This window comes from Miscanthus floridulus, chromosome 2 (genome assembly GCF_019320115.1).
Source record: "Miscanthus floridulus cultivar M001 chromosome 2, ASM1932011v1, whole genome shotgun sequence".
NCBI lineage: Eukaryota > Viridiplantae > Streptophyta > Magnoliopsida > Poales > Poaceae > Miscanthus > Miscanthus floridulus.
Genome location: NC_089581.1, coordinates 118,743,251 through 118,760,209, shown reverse-complemented (window position 1 = coordinate 118,760,209; position 16,959 = coordinate 118,743,251).

Here is a 16,959-nt window from a genome sequence, read left to right as displayed (position 1 = left end):
TCTCCCCCGCCCCAACCTCTGGGAGGAACAGGGAGAGATCGAGCCATGCCAAGCACACCTGCTCTGACAGGAGCAGGCACACCGCACTAACCTAGTAAGGACCGAGGGGACAGTTGTCCCCTCAGCCCGGTCAGGCACCATCCCTGCACACGCAGCGTAGACAAGACAACACCGCTGAGTGGTGGTGGCTAGTACGGTAGCCCACCGTCCAAATACGGTTTGACAAGACGGATGTACGACTTCACCCACTATGGGATGAAAGCCACGACGGCGTCCTTGACTTTTGAGGCCATCTACTCCAAACAAAGGCCACGACCCTGGAACACGGGATCGTGGCCACTGGCTCCACAAGAAGCAAGTCGACCAACGACTTGAGGGTGGCTACCAACTCTTGTACGACGCCCCCGGGAGATCAGGAGGCGATACCGAAGGCCTTGGTAAGACCACGTCACGCAGAAACGGCTAGTGAAACACCACCGTGCCTACAGTGCATGCCACGACAACTGGCACAGTAGCACCATGCCACACCATGCCGCGACGTGGGCACAAGACCATGACGACGATTACGCCCAAACGTGTAACACCCTCGGTGTTATACCGTAAATCATTTACTAAAACATGTCATGAGCATCATGTTTATGTGTTAATGCATGTGATAAAGTGTGTAGATCAATTTCTATAACTCGAAACGATCAACTAAAATTGCAAAACGAAAGTTGATTCGATAGTCATGTTATATCACTTAAGGTTGAAAACTAATTTTTATTAAGCAAAAATGCTATAGAACATATATGGGTCACCTTAATAAAGTTTGAAGTACAAACTTTGTAGATGACAGTGAAATACTTGTGGTCGAAAAATAATGTTACTAGCTGGTATTTCTAACAGTCTAGAAACGGAAATCAAATTCAACTAAAAAAATTTAGGAATTTTCAAGTCTGCCAACAGTTAGACACTGCTATATTTAGCAATTTATTATGAGAGATTGAGTTCAGGAGTGGTGTAGTGTTATTGCTCGATTTGGTAGTCTCATGTACCATCTTGAGCATGGTGAAGATGGTTTAGGTTTAGGAGCAACCGTTTGGTCGTGTTGAACGCTTTAAAATTTGTGCGTGTCACGGTTTCGGGCTGGTTGGCCGCGTGGCCGCGACCACCGCACTCGGGCGCTCGGCGTCGCCGCGTTGGTCACACGTGTGCATGTGCGCACTGCTACGCGTGGTCGGCCATGGCCATCTCTGGCCTGGCCAGGTCTCGGCTACCGCTGGCCCTACCGTGTGGAGCCACCGCCGCTGCTGCCGACTGCCCCACACGCGCAGCGATGGATCCGCTTCTGGTGCCATCAACTCGCCATCGCGTCCGCACTACCAACCCGCCTCGCGTCGCGATGCTGCCGCTACTGACGTCACTACAACGTTGTGCTGTTGCTGCTTGCCTTGTCCTAGTTCGCACATGGGCTGCCTCATGCCGTCGTCCCGCCTTAATGGCGCTGCGGCCGCGCCTGCTGCGCCCCACCTGCCTCGGCGCGCACGCACGTGGTTTGGTCGCATTGTCGTGTAGCGGGTGTGCAGACGCCGTCTTAAGTCCGGTCGGCCGTGTCCTGCCAAGGCGTGGACGAGCCAAACCCACTGTCGCGCCCATCTCTCTCTCCCTCTGTTTTTCACCGCCGTCGGGTCACGTCACAGTGAGCCAGAGAGCGAGCACCTCTCATCAATTTCTCGTGCTCACATCTCCGCTCTCATGTCTCCTCTCCAGCTGACCCCACCCTGCCTTGACTTGCGTCACGCCAAGCTCCAATTTTGGAGCTTTGCTCGCCTCCGTGCCGTTAAGGCCCGTCACCGCCCGCGTCGTGGCCAGCCTCCACCACTTCACCCACGGCAATTCCTCTGCACCACTAGCTCGCCTTGGCTCCCTCTTTGACGTGCGCACGCTAGTCATAGCTCTAGTGCCGCCTCCTCGCCGCTGATGTGGCCTTGCCTTTGCAGTCCGCCGTTCACCTCGCTGCACGCACATGGTTAGCCTCGCTCGGGTCATCTGTGACCGAGCCGACTTCTCAGTAGGGTCACTGGTGAGTTGTCATTACTCACCCGTTACCCCTACCGCCTTGTTGTTGCTATGGCTCACCTGAACATCGTCGCCATTGCCGCAGGGTGCCGCCATCGTGGAGAGGTCCTTCTATGGCATCCTGGCTCATGTAACCACCGCCCATCATCTCGCGTCGAACCCTAGGTGAGCGTCGGTCTCATAGATAGGTCAGCGTGGATCTAGTGTGGCTGGCATGAGCGCCAGTGCCACCGCTCGCCACACCGACACGCGCGGGGATGGTCGAGGGCCTTGCCGTTATAAAGAGGAGAAGATCCGAGGGTTTCATTACAAAGTCGCTGACTATAGAAATAGTAACATGGACTGCGGGTTGTTTTGCTCATAGTCCAGGAGCGTTTTCGTTAATGTGCCAGCATGCGCAGGCTTCCTCACCGCGGGCCTCCTCGCGTGCGTGGACCGTGAAAGGATCAAGATGCCCAAGAGGGGAGGGGGTGAATTGGGCTAATTCTAAATTTCTTTGCAATAATTAAATCCAACGGTTAGCCCAATTAACCCCTTGTGCCTAGAAAGTGTTTCTAATGTTCTATCGCACAAAAAGTCTTGAAACCTAAGTTCCAATCCTACTCTAGAATGGCAATTTTATAAATGTAAAGACAAGTATTGAATTGCTCAAAGTAAATGCTCAAAGTAAAGATAGAAGGAGGAACGCGGTGATGTTTTGTCGAGGTATCAGAGAGTCGCCACTCCCCACTAGTCCTCGCTGGAGCACCCACGCAAGGGTGTAGCTCCCCCTTGATCTGCGCAAGGATCAAGTGCTCTCTACGGGTTGATTCTTTGATACTCTATCGCGGTGAATCACCCACAACCGCTCACAACTTGAGTTGGGTCATCCACAAGCTCCATCGGATGATCACCAAGCTCCCAATCACCACCAAGCCATCTAGGTGATGGCGATCACCAAGAGAAACAAGCACAAACTCTCACTTAACCACAACAAGCCTAATGAGAAGGGTGGATGCACACCTTGCTACTCTTGATCTCACTAATGAGGGCTCTCTTTGGGATTCTCAAATCTCAATCACCTCACTAGGACCTTGCTCTTCTTGGCACTCTCAAAGGTGTTTCTCAGCTGTTGAAATGAGTAAAAGTACCCCTACACATGAATGGAGGAAGTATTTATAACATGGGCTGAAAAACAAACCGTTATGTGCCTCTGCGGGGTGACCAGACGCTCTGGTCATGTTGATCGGACGCGCCGGGCAGTTCACCCCAAATTCCAGAGATCAAATAGTGACCGGACGCTGGACAGCGTCCGGTCATGATTTTCTCTCTCTAGAACCTTACTGGAGTCGACCGGACGCTGTCCCTCAGCGTCCAGTCACTTCTAGATGACTTCACCTTAATCAAATGAATTGACCGGACTCTGCGCCAGCGTCCGATCACACCGAAGCCAGCATTCGGTCAGTATTTGACCCTCTATTCACTTTCAACTTTCGAACGTACGTGAATGAAGTTTGCTCCAATGGATCTAAGGGCTTTTTAGGAGCTACCTAGTGCTAGGTTTAGCAAGTGTGCACCACACCTAACCCACTAGACTCACATAGGTCAAGCTACCCATCCATACCCCCCTTAATAGTATGGCCAAAGGAAAAACAAAGTCCCAAACTACTCTAAGTGTCTCTTCAACACCAAACGACACTTAGAACTAGTCCATCCTTAACCTTGTCGTCGATCCTTTGAAAACCAAAACGATTTCCATCATAGGGGCATGACCACCATCATAGCCCAATCGATCTCCATTACCATGACCTAACTTAATTGCCTCTGCAAAACACACGTTAGTCATAGTAATCATGTATTGTCAGTAATCACCAAAACCCATCTAGGGGCCTAGATGCTTTCAATCTCCCCCTTTTTGGTGATTGATGACAATACTAACTCGAGTATGTGAAAGAGTTGAGGTTTTTAACATGCTTGGTTCATATAAGCTTTTGACAATAAGAACAAAAGAGTTAGGCAAGCTTATATGACCCAAGCCAACATGATGTACTCAAAAGATATGAAAATAAGCATGAGTACAAGTAGTAAAGCTCATTTGCATCGGAGTAAAACGCGGAAGCAAAGCAAATGAGCATAGCACAAGTGATATGACATATAAATAATCCAAAGTAGAGAGCACACATGTCATATATCACGATCACGTAGATATCACTATCACATAAATATAGTTTGATGCATAAAAGTAAACACATGAATGCATAATAGTGTATCACACATAAAACTCCAAATGTAATAGATAATCTAGTAGATAAACTAAGCTCCCCCTAGATATGTCGCTCCCCCTAAGACTAACATACTCGATCCCTCTCCCCCTTTGGCGTCAAGCACCAAAACCTAAGGGTCGGTCGGTGGGGCTGCAGCGCACGAGTCGGGCGTTGAGGTACGAGGAGCAAGCTAGAACTGAGTGCCATCATCATCTAAACCAGAGCTCTGAGTAGTCTGACCCTCTGTAGCTGGAAGCGACGCTAAAGTGGTCTGGGTCAGATCAACAACTGGAGCTGCTGTAGACTGTGTAGGTATAACTAGAGTAGTCAGCTCTGATGATGCCACTGAGGAAGGGAGCGTCTCTGTAGTCCCGGTAATAGGTGCAACTATCGAAGGACCTAAGACATGAAAATATGGTGGAGTAGGCTACCCTATCAACTCACTGAAAGTAGCTCCAAGACTCCTGGAGACTGAGGTATCTGGCACTAGTAGCGAGGAAGTCTGAGTCGGTGTGAAGCCTGTCTGAAGAGGTGTGAACTACGAGGCTAACACTGGCGATGCAAACAACTGGGACACCTGCTCTGTAGGTGAAGCAAACTCTGCTGGTGGCTGTCCCTGACTCTGAAGCCCACTAGGCTGTAAAGCTAGAGTCATAGAAGTGGTGGCAGACTGACCAAGCTTGGGTGAAGATGATGAGGACATGACACCATCGGATACGACCATTGTTTATAAGGTGAGCTCGTTCCTACATTTGTATAGTGATTTTTGGTACAATTCACTTGGTTCCACATGTACATGTCGTTATTTGAATATAGGTACAAATATGTCTCAACGTGCAAGTTCATCAAAGTTGAATTTTCGGTTCATCGGCAGTCGATAGTGCATCATTGGGAAGGCCATAACTCAACCATCTGGAGTGCGATCGAGATCAATGAGCACTTGATGGAAAGCTTGTTTGATAAGATTTCAAATAGATCTGGTCTCATCTCAATATCACATTAGCAAGGCCTCCAAACCATCAAGATATTCTGTCGCTGTTTCTGCTGGGAGCTACACTGTCGTTATGGGCTTGTTATTCATCCTTGGGACCCTGGCCCAAGTGGGAGCACACCCCAAGGACTTGGAGAACCCACCAAGAAAGCCCTTGGACGTCCTCCTCCTTGGCCACCACCTTAGGAGGCCAGCAAGGACGTCCAAGCCAAGCCAGAGGCCCAGTCCAACTTGAGTTCGAGTCCATCTCGGGCTTCAGGACCAACGTGTAGTAAAACAGACGTCCAGGTCGCATACGAACTCCGTTTTTTATGATCCACATATGGATGGAAAGATAATTTCATAAGGAAACCAATGGAAGTGGTCCCACATCAAAATTCCATCAGAATAAATGGGAATCGTCGAAACAACTTGACGTCCAGAATCTATCACAGTACTGCATCGTCGTCTTTTGGGCCGTTGGGCCTTGTAACGTGTTGGGACACCTTTATGATGTGAAGAGGGATCCTTGGACGTCTCTTAGGCTATATAATCAGTAGCCATCACCTACTTTAGGTTTTCGGTTTTGTTTTAGATCAATCTGTCATTGAACAGTCACCGTTATCGGTTTGCAAGACCCCAACTTCGAGTGCTTAATCATTCATCTGCAATTGTCACTTTAATTGAGTTGCTTTTTATCTTGTTCTTGCTTGTGTTCTTCGATTCGCAGCAGGGATTAACCTTCTTGGCGAGGTCAATCGGATTGTGACACGGTTGATAACCAGAGGAGACATGGTGCTAAGGTTGCAGGGTTTGGGTCTTTGTGATCTGAAGCCGGATCGGTGTGTCACTCTCCGAACAAATCGTTGTTTATCTTGAACTTGATGGAAGATCGGGATCCCCGTTCCTATTAGAAGGCTATGGCGGTGGAACCCCAATAGCTGTCACTACATACTGCATAAATCTAAGGAGATGCTGCTGCATGAGGAGCTACTGCTGATGTATGGCCTGCTGCTGCCGCTAAAACTCATCCTGCTGAGTCTGAAACTATGCAAAAGTGGCGGCGGTCTCCTGAGCCTGGCGAGCCTGATCCTGTCTCATTCGCTCAAGTATAGCAAGTAGAGCAAGGTCTGTCTGTGGTGTAGGTGGAGCTGAACTGGAGCTACCGGCCTCATGGTCATGTCGATGTGGAGGCATCTGAGGAATGTCCCGGTAGTCCTCATCTGAGCTGTCACTGGGGTCGCTCTCGACCATCCCCTCCTGCTGAGCATCAAGCTGCTCCTCTATAGCTACTATGCCCCTGATAGTCTCATCCTATTGAACTGTAGTCTCTAGCACCTCTGGACATTGGCTCGGCTAGCTGGGTGTCCTCACTACACTATGGTAGATCATCTGAGTCATGTTGTATGCAGGGAACTCTATAGTAGCACCACTGTACTCTGCTAGCATCTCTGGTGGCCTCACAGTAACTGCCTTGTGGATCAAGAATGTAATCCAGTGAGCATACGACAGCTGCCTGTGACCCCCTAAACCCCTCTGCAATAGTATCCTCCATCTTTGATAGAAGGAGATCCAAAATATCAAACACTGTCTGCTGCATCAGAGAGTTTAGTAACCACAACTGTATACGAGTCAAGCCCTCGTGATACCCCATCCTTAGAAGTAGTGTCCTCCTCATAATGGCATCAAGCACTCTAGCAATGGGAGTGAGATCACTGGGTATCCTGCTAGATCCCTCGCCGAATGGCTCTGTGAAGCAGTGGCGGACTAGATCTATAGGGGGCACCATACCACCACGAGGGCATATGGGGGCGCTATCTGTCCATAGCAAACCTCATGTAGCCGGACAGGCTGCTCCTAAAGCCTGAGTATCTCTCTGACCCTAGTGCTCGTCAGCCTGTAATCTCTGCCACTGAATGCAAAGTGTATAAATCTATGCTGCGGGTCAATCTAGAGAGAAGCATAGAACTGACGGACCCAAGATAGAACATATAAGCCTATCCGTCCAAGTAAATCTGTTAGCCTAGGCAGGTAAGATAGGTAGGGGCGAATGTGCTCTCCAGCTGCTACAACAATGGTCTCAATGTTACACACCCTCTGAGATCTGAATATAGCCCCACTGTTAAGATATGCATTATAAAAATCTTCCTGCAGAGGTGTGTAGAAACTCTCTGAAGCACGCTCATCCCGCCTCGGTGGAAACCACTGCTCAAAATCCACAAATCTGAACTGCTGAACCTGCTTGGCCATGGTGGCCCTCAAATCCAAGTGGGTCACTGGGGGTAGACCCTATGGTCTAGGTGGTGGACGTGAACCCCTCCGCTGGGTCTCTGATCTTGGAGTGACTAGCACACGGGTACGACCAGAACAGCGAAGCTATGGCTAAGGTGCCTGCTCCGTCTCCATGGCCTGCTCTTCCTCCTGAGTCTGCGCTGCTAGCTGTGGCTCCTATGTGACCCCCCTTGAGGCTGACTCTCATCCAAGACAACTCGTCGTCCCGCAACCATGACAGTCCTAGCTGGACCACCATGACGACGCTCAACCTGCTCTAGTGCAGCTCTCATAGATGGAGAGAGCTAATCTGTGATCTGGACTCCACTCCTAGCACCTCCTGCCTCTACATGCTCTGTTGCTACTACAACTGTGGCTGCTCTAGCTGTATCTGCATCTAGATACTTCTGCTTTTTTGTGGCAAGCTTCTTCGTTGCCTTGCCTTTTGGATCTGTAGGCAAGTGAGGCGGGTGTCTTGGATCCTCATCACTAGGACCTCCTCCAACATTCTTGACATGAACCATCTGATGGATCTAAAAAGAACAACTACCACTGATGAAGATCACCTGCCAAATGTCACTTCTGAGGCTTGGCCTCGATCCGTACTCACGAGCTTGGCCCCGAGTTGATTGACAACTGCAAATAGGACCACAACGGCACCGACTCGCTGTACGATAGAATAGATGGTATACAAATAATTTTAATTATTCATCTAGAGATACGAAACCCTAGGAAAGCAAGCAATTGGATGTGAAATTCGAACCGAGGGCTTGCTACCTGACGAACTGGCGAAACGACGAGAAGAGGAACGGATCGGGGAACCACCGGGTCAGCAACTGGTGATTAGGGTTTGTAGTGGCGTGGATCGGCAACAGAGGATGCAGGGCACTACAATGTGGCTCAGGCACGCGATGTAGAGGCACAAGCGTAGGCTAGGGCAAGAGCTCAACGGTGCTGGAACAAGGGCTCGGCGGCACTGGTGCTTGGGCAGGGCACGGCGGCGGTGTTAGGGCACTAGAGCATGTGGGCGGCGCTGGTGAGGCGGTGCTGCTGCTATGGGGGCTTTGGCGGTGTGCGGGCATGGGCTTGCACAGGAGCTCGGACAGGCGGCGCAGGCAAGCGCGACGGCACGGGCACGGCGCAGCGCGGACAGCGGCAGAGCGCTGGCAACAACGATGGTGGCGCATGGTGTGGAGCTGTGAGCGGCGGTGTAGGCGCGACAGAGTGTGGGCAGCGGCGGAGTACGGGCAACAGCGGCGGTGGCGCACGGCGCGGAGCTAGCGGCGGCGTAGAGGATGGGCGCGGCAGTTTGGATTGGGGCCTTAGGTCTAATGTGGCAACAGTTATATGGGGTCCCCAACGAGATAGAAAAGGAAACGGAGAAAAGAAACCTGAACCTGCACGTTCCCTATTGACCGGATGCTCTGGTGGCAGACGCTGCCACCTCGCGTCTGGTTGATTCCAGAGAGGTCCAAATCCCCTAGAATCGTGATCAGACGCATCCGGTGAACATCGACCGGACGTAGCCAGAGTCTGCTGCAAGCTGCCTTCATCGTCTTCGATCAACCGGACGCTAGATCACCATCTGACCAGACGCTAGGAGAACACTGTTTCAGCGTCCGGTCACTCCTTCTCAGCAGCAGTTCACCTCCTGTGAACTAACCGAACGTTGGACATCAGAGTCCGATGCAGCGTTCGGTCACCCTTTTTCCAGCAAATCTTTAAAGTCATTCGTGCTGCCTGTTCCCAATCAAGTCCCAACTCCAATAAGATCTAAATAAACACCAATTGGGACTGATGTGAGTGACCTCTCTCAAACCCTCAAAATTTTCAAAATATTTTGCCTTAGGCTATAATTCTTTTTAAGAAAATAGGCAATAAGAGGGCAATTGAAGATAAATGACAAAGCAACATTCATGCATATGCAATGCAATACTTGAAAATAAATCTAGTTGCTTGTCAAGTTTCATCCAAGGTTAAGCTTCTTCACACGCTTTACGGAAGTTATCTTAACCATGTTAGACAAGCCCTATATGCATTACCAAAAATTAAACATGTTGTATATTACAATGCAATGCAAGGGACAACACAAGCTCATTTTCTAGTGAAGTCACTAAAATCAAGAACATTGAGCTCATTCCGTAATCGACAAAAGTCGCCTCATCTAGCGGTTTAGTGATGATATCCGCCAATTGATCCTCGGTCCTTACACCTTCTAATGATATATCATTTTTAGCAACATGATCTCTAAAAAAGTGATGGCGGATATCTATGTGCTTGGTGCGAGAGTGTTGAACCGGATTATTTGCAAGTTTTACCGCACTTTCATTGTCGCACAAAAGAGGTATTTTTTCTAGAACTACACCATAGTCTAGCAAAGTTTGCTTCATGTAAAGTATTTATGCACAACAAGCACCCACAGCAATGTATTCCGCTTCGGCGGTGGACAAGGCCACACTATTTTGTTTCTTGGAGGACCAAGACACAAGTGATCTACCAAGCAAATGGCACCCTCTGGATGTGCTTTTTCTATCAACTTTGCAACCGGCATAATCTGAATCGGAATAGCCAACTAATTCAAATATAGCTCCTTTGGGATACCAAAGGCCAATGCTTGGTGAGTGCTTAAGATACCCAAGGATTCTTTTTACGGCAATTAAGTGAGTTTCCATAGGATTAGCTTGAAATCTTGCACACATACACACACTAAACATGATGTCGGACCTAGATGCGGTTAAATATAACAAGCTACCAATCATAGAGCGGTAGATAGTTTGATCAACCGTGTTACCTCCCTCATCTAGGTCGAGATGTCCATTAGTTGGCATTAGTGTCTTGATTGGCTTACATTCATCCATCTTGAATCTCTTGAGAAGATCATTTGTATATTTCTCTTGAGAGATGAAAATCCCTTCTCTCATTTGTTTGACTTGAAAACCAAGAAAGAATGTAAGCTCTCCAATCATTGACATCTCGAACTCCTTTGACATCAATTCACCGAACTCTTTGTAAGAATCTTCATTTGATGATCTAAAGATGATATCATCAACATACACTTGACAAATGAAGATGTGCCCATCAAGCTTCTTGGTGAATAGTGTGGTGTCGACCTTCCCGATGGTGAAGCCCTTCTCAATGAGGAAGTCCTAAAGGCGCTCATACCAAGCTTTTGGGGCTTGCTTAAGCCCATATAATGCCTTGAACAACCTATAAACATGATTAGGATATCTAGGGTCTTCAAACCTGGGAGGTTGATCAACATAGACTAGTTCATTAATAAATCCATTTAAAAATGCACTTTTCACATCCATTTGATATAATTTCATTTTATGATGTGATGCATATGAAAGGAGGATACGAATGGCTTCTACTCTTGCAACCGGTGCAAAGGTCTCTCCAAAATCCAATCCTTCAACTTGAGAGAACCCCTTTGCAACTAGTCTTGCCTTGTTCCTCACAACTATGTCTTGATCATCTTGCTTGTTGTGGAACACCCACTTTGCTCCAATGACTCTTGCACCTTTTGGCCGCTCTTCAAGAGTCCAAACTTTATTGTGGGTGAAGTTGTTCAACTCTTCATGCATGGCATTTATCTAATCCGGATCTTGAAGAGCTTCTTCTACCTTGGTAGGCTCATAGCAAGAGACAAAAGAGTGATGAGCAATAAATGAAGTAAGTTTTTATGAGCGAGTCATTACACCCTTTGATGGACTCCCTATGATGAGATCTTGTGGATGATCTTGTAGTAGAGGTGTATTTCTTCTATTGACCACTTGAGGAGGAGGTTGTGGAGCATCAACATCATGTGCTTGTACCACCATTTGATCATAGGAGACATGAGTATCTTCATTTTCTACTCTCCCATCTTTATCACAATCTTGTGGTACACTTGATGAAGAAGGTGGATCAATCATTTGTACATCATCTTTAGGCTTGATATCTCCAACCAGAATGTTCTTCATAGCTCCCTCAATGGTTCATCACCTACATCATCAAGATTCTCATATGCTCCTTGGGAGCCGTTAGATTCATCAAATTCCATATCATATGTTTCTTCAACCAAGCCGGTGGCATGATTAAATACTCTATATGCTTTGGACTTTGATGAGTAACCAACAAGAAAACCAATATCACAATGTCTTTGAAACTTCCCTAGGTGTTGCCGCTTCTTGTAGATGTAGCATTCGCAACCAAACACCCTAAAGAAAGAGACGTCCGGCTTCTTCTTATTAAGCAACTCATAAGGTGTCTTGCCAAGGAACTTTTGAAGGAATAGGCGATTGGATGCATAGCATGCAGTATTGATAGCTTCTGCCCATAGAGCTTCAGGGGTGTTGTACTCATCTAGCATTGTTCTTGCAAGAGTAATCAATGTCCGGTTCTTTCTCTCAACTACACCATTTTGTTGAGGAGTATATGTAGCGGAGACCTCATGCTTGATCCCAACTTCATCACAATAGGCTTCTATGTTTGTGTTGTCAAATTCCTTCCCATTGTCACTTCTAATCTTCTTGAGCTTCACTTCAAATTCATTTTGTGCTCTCTTGGCAAACTTCTTGAAGCAAGATGCAACTTTGGATTTGTCATGAAGGAAGAATACCCATGTATATCTTGAATAGTCATCAACAATCACAAGACAATAAAGATTTCCTCCCAAACTCTTGTATGTTGTTGGTCTAAATAAATCCATGTGAAGGAGTTCTAGCACTCTTGTGGTTGACATGAAAGCTTTGGTTGGATGAGTATTTGTAACTTGCTTGCCGGCTTGACATGCACTACAAAGCTTGTCCTTCTCAAACTTCACATCCTTCAACCCTCTCACCAAATCATTCTTCATTAGCTTCTTGAGTGAGCTCATCCCAACATGAGCAAGTCTTCTATGCCATAGCCACCCAAGTGTTGTTTTGGTGAACAGGCAAGTCTTCAAATTTGCATCTTCGGAGGTGAAATCCACTAGATATAGGTTGTTGTATCTAAATCCTTTGAATATCACTTGATCATCATCCTTCTTAGATACAACAACTTCCTTCTCGGTGAACAAGCATTGGAAGCCAAGATCACACAATTGTCCAACAGATAGCAAGTTGAAGCTCAATGAAGCAATATATAGCACATTTGAGATAGAATGATCATTTGATATTGCTACTTTGCCCAATCCTTTAACCTTGCCCTTTGAATTATCTCCAAATGTGATTCTTTCTTGTCCATCTACTTCTCCAAATTTGAGATAGAAGATGAAAGATGATGAATTGGATCTGATTGCTCAACTCTTGCTTGAAAGTAGAACATTGCTTACATAGAATGGTTAGATAATGAGCTAATCATGACTGCTAATAAGAAACATACATAAGGATGCACAACTAGTAAGGCTTTTTGCAAAAAGGAAACCCAGCAAACCATAAAGCTTATCATATCCTTTGGAGTCAGGAAATTATTCCCACTAGTCGGGTAAGTCTTGCAATTACATTGTGTACTTAGTGTTTGTTACCAATGTTGCAGGTGTAGCTTGAGGAATGACTATTGTGTGGAGGATTCTTCTGGTGGGCTGAAAGGTCCTAATGGCTAGAGGGGGGTGAATAGCCTATTAAAAATTTCTACAACAACACTTAACAAACCGGTTAGACAATTATGAGGCGAAGCAAGTGTTGCGCTAGCCTACTAAAAAGCAAGCCACCTACCACAATTCTAGTTTATATAGTTTCTATGCACACAATAGCTATGACACTACACTAAGTTAGTGTGCTCTCAAAAGCTAACTAAAGAGCCACACTAACCAAACTAACAAGCTCTCACAACTAGCTACACTAAAGAGCTTGATAACTAGTTTGTGGTAAAGTAATGAGAGTGATCAATTTGTTTATACCGTCGTGTCGAGGAAGGAGCCAATCAATCACAAGAATGAATACCAATGAAGACCAATCACCTCGGAATCAAATGATGAACACAATGATTTTTACCGAGGTTCACTTGCTTGCCGGCAAGCTACTCCTTGTTATGGTGATTCACTCACTTGGAGGTTCATGAGCTAATTGGCATCACACGCCAAACCCTCAATAGGGTGCCACACAACCAACACAAGATGAGGATCACACAAGCCATGAGCAATTCACTAGAGTACCTTTTGGCTCTCCGATGGAGAAAGGTCAAGAACCCCTCACAATCACCACGATCGGAGCTGGAGACAATCACCACCCTTCGCTCGACGATCCTCGCTGCTCCAAGCCATCTAGGTGGCGGCAACCACCAAGAGTAACAAGCGAATCCCGCAGCGAAACACGAACACTAAGTGCCTCTAGATGCAAACACTCAAGCAATGCACTTGGATTCTCTCCCAATCTCACAAAGATGATGAATCAATGATGGAGATGAGTGTGAGGGCTTTGGCTAAGCCCACAAGGTTGCTATGTCAATGTAAATGGCCAAGAGAGTGAGCTTGAGCTGGCCATGGGACTTAAATAGAAGCTCCCATGAAATAGAGCTGTTGTGCCCCTTCACTGGGCACAACACGGGGTGACCGGACGCTCTGGTCATATTGATCGGACACTGGACCTCAGCGTCCGGTCATGCGATGCGTGCCACGTGTCCCCTCTCTTCAAATGTTGATCGCCCGATCTCAACGGTCACGTGACGACCGGACGCAGCAGCTCAGAGTGACCGGACGCTAAACCCCAGCGTCCGGTCGTTTCCAGTAAGCATCCATAGACGACTTTTCACGACCGGACGCGTCCGGTCAAGCTTGACTGGACTCACCTAGCATCCGGTCACACGGCGACTCCCCTATGCATGACCATGTTAGTGTGATCGGACATAGCCAGCCAGCATCCGGTCATTTCAGCACCAGCGTCTGGTCGACAACCGACGCTGCGCTTCTTCTGCTGCTACTGACCGGACGTGCCGGTCCTTCAAAGACTAGCGTTCGGTCACTTACAGTGACCACGTTCACCTGAGTTTAGGGCACCAGTGGCACCATCGGACTGTCCGCACTCTATGGGCGGACACTCCGCCGGTGAAGTTCCTAACCCTTGCTCAAATGTGCTAACCACCAAGTGTATCACCTTGTGCACATGTGTTAGCATATTTTCACAAATGTTTTCAAGGGTGTTAGCACTCCACTAGATCCTAAATGCATATGCAATGAGTTAGAGCATCTAGTGGCACTTAGATAACCATATTTCGATACGAGTTTCACCACTCTTAATAGTACAGCTATCGATCCTAAATGTTATCACACTCACTAAATGTCTCGATCACCAAAACAAAATGGCTCCTACCATTTATACCTTTGCCTTGAGCCTTCTGTTTTTCTCTTTCTTCTTTTCAAGTCCAAGCGCTTGATCATGACCATGGCATCACCATCATCATGTCATGATCTTCATTTGCTTCGCCACTTGGAATGTGCTACCTATGTTATGATCACTTGATAAACTAGGTTAGCACTTAGGGTTTCATTAATTCACCAAAACCAAACTAGAGCTTTCATGGGCACAGATAGATCCTTCTATCTCACCATTAGATGTTTATTTTAATTCCGCTATTTAAATTCTGCACTCTGAACTTGGTATTGTAATAATGTATTTCTGAGAACTTTTGTTGTATGAAATGGAATATGTAATGTACACTCGTTCTCATTATTGGATCCTAGAGGAAAAACATGGATTGTTCAAGTTCTCCCTTGGGGTGTGCTCAATGGAACCGTTTGATGTAGCTAGCTTTCGGGGTGCTTAGTGTATGGTGGAAGATGAGTGCCTCTGGAAGCGTGCTATTTTGGGCGGTTCTACCACAGGTGGTACTAGAGCCAATAATGAGTCTACGAGTTTCATAACTCTTTTCAAAACCTAAAATTTAACCAACAAAAGTTTGCGAAAGGTATGATGCGATAAAACTATGTAAATAAGTATAAACCCTAGCAATATGATCTATCTAGGATAGCGGCACTAGTTTTATCTAATCAATTTTCTACAGGTACACTACCTTACGCTATGTAAGAATCGTTTAGCGTACGGAAAGTGAGTGTGCGATATGCCGAATTTTTTTTGCGAATGCCACTATATTCCGGCTTGAGTGAACGGGTAGGCCGATGCATGCATCATGAAAATAGAATCTTGCTTAAACTAAACTCCCCCACACATATAATTTAGATTAGTGAATTGATAGGATAACCTAAAAGAATGCTTTAATAAAAGTCTTATCATTTCTCTAAGTCTCTTGTTCCTAATGTGGAGGGTTGATCTTAATGGTTGGTTCCTATCTGTTTATAGATGAACCTAAGGTCTGGTCGTGGGAGCACCAGTGCCGGGGCGGGCCATGGCCTTGGCGAAGGCCAAGGTGAAAGTGGTCGTGGCAACGAGAATGACAACGGGGAGAGCCACAAGGCCCCACTTCTAGCTCCTCCACCACCACCGCCACCTCCGATGACTCATGCAGAGATGATGGTGGAGATGCTAGTTGCTCGGCGTGAGTCATCCCGTGCCTTGGAGATGCTTGCCCAGGCCATTGGTGGCTTCGCCTATGGAGGACCTAGTGGCAATGGCAGGAATGGGGGTGGAGCCCGTGGTCCCGAGGGGCCCTGTTCTTACTAGGATTTCTTGAAGACGCACCCACCAATGTTCACGCTGACTACTGAGCCTCTAGATGCGGAGCATTGGTTTCGTATTCTAGAACAAAAGTTTTAGTTGCTCACTATAACTGAGGAGCAGAAGGTGCGCTTTGCAGCGCAGCAGCTGTTGGGTTCTGCCGGTGCATGGTGGGACATGTTCAATGCCATGCAGCCGGTGGACCACCGTGTGACTTGGCAAGAGTTTACTGCTGCTTTCATAGAGTACTACATCCCTGCTGGTGTGCTGAATAGGAAGTTGACTGAGTTCCTGGACTTGAAGCAAGGGAGCATGTCTGTGATGGATTATGTGAACAAGTTCAACCATCTGGCACAGTATGCTGGGACCCACGTCGATACTGATGAGAAGAAGAGGGACCGTTTCTATCGTGGCCTCTCTTGTAGTCTACAGAAAGAGCTGTACACAGGGAACTACCAGACTTTTGGGGCTATGATGAATGCTGCTATTGCCATGGAAGGACTTCAGCATGACTCTCAGGCTGAGTGGAAGCGCAAGCGGGTGATTACTAGGTTTTCTAGTCACCCCCAGGCTCAAAAGGTGTAGGTTGTCCGGCGGGTGCCCTATCAATCTTCGGGTGGACAACTGTTCCATTAGCCTCAGCAAACTTACCAGGCACCTCCCACCCAGTACCGTGCACCTACTCAGCAGGTGCAACAACAGCCTCAGGGACAACAGGTTCCGCCTTGTCATGGGCAAGGGAACAAGCATTGCAGGCAGAAGAGTACAGTTACATACGTGCTTTCTTTTTCTTCAATGCAAGCGATCGACTTTTTTCATCAGTCTCAAAGCATGCGCAACA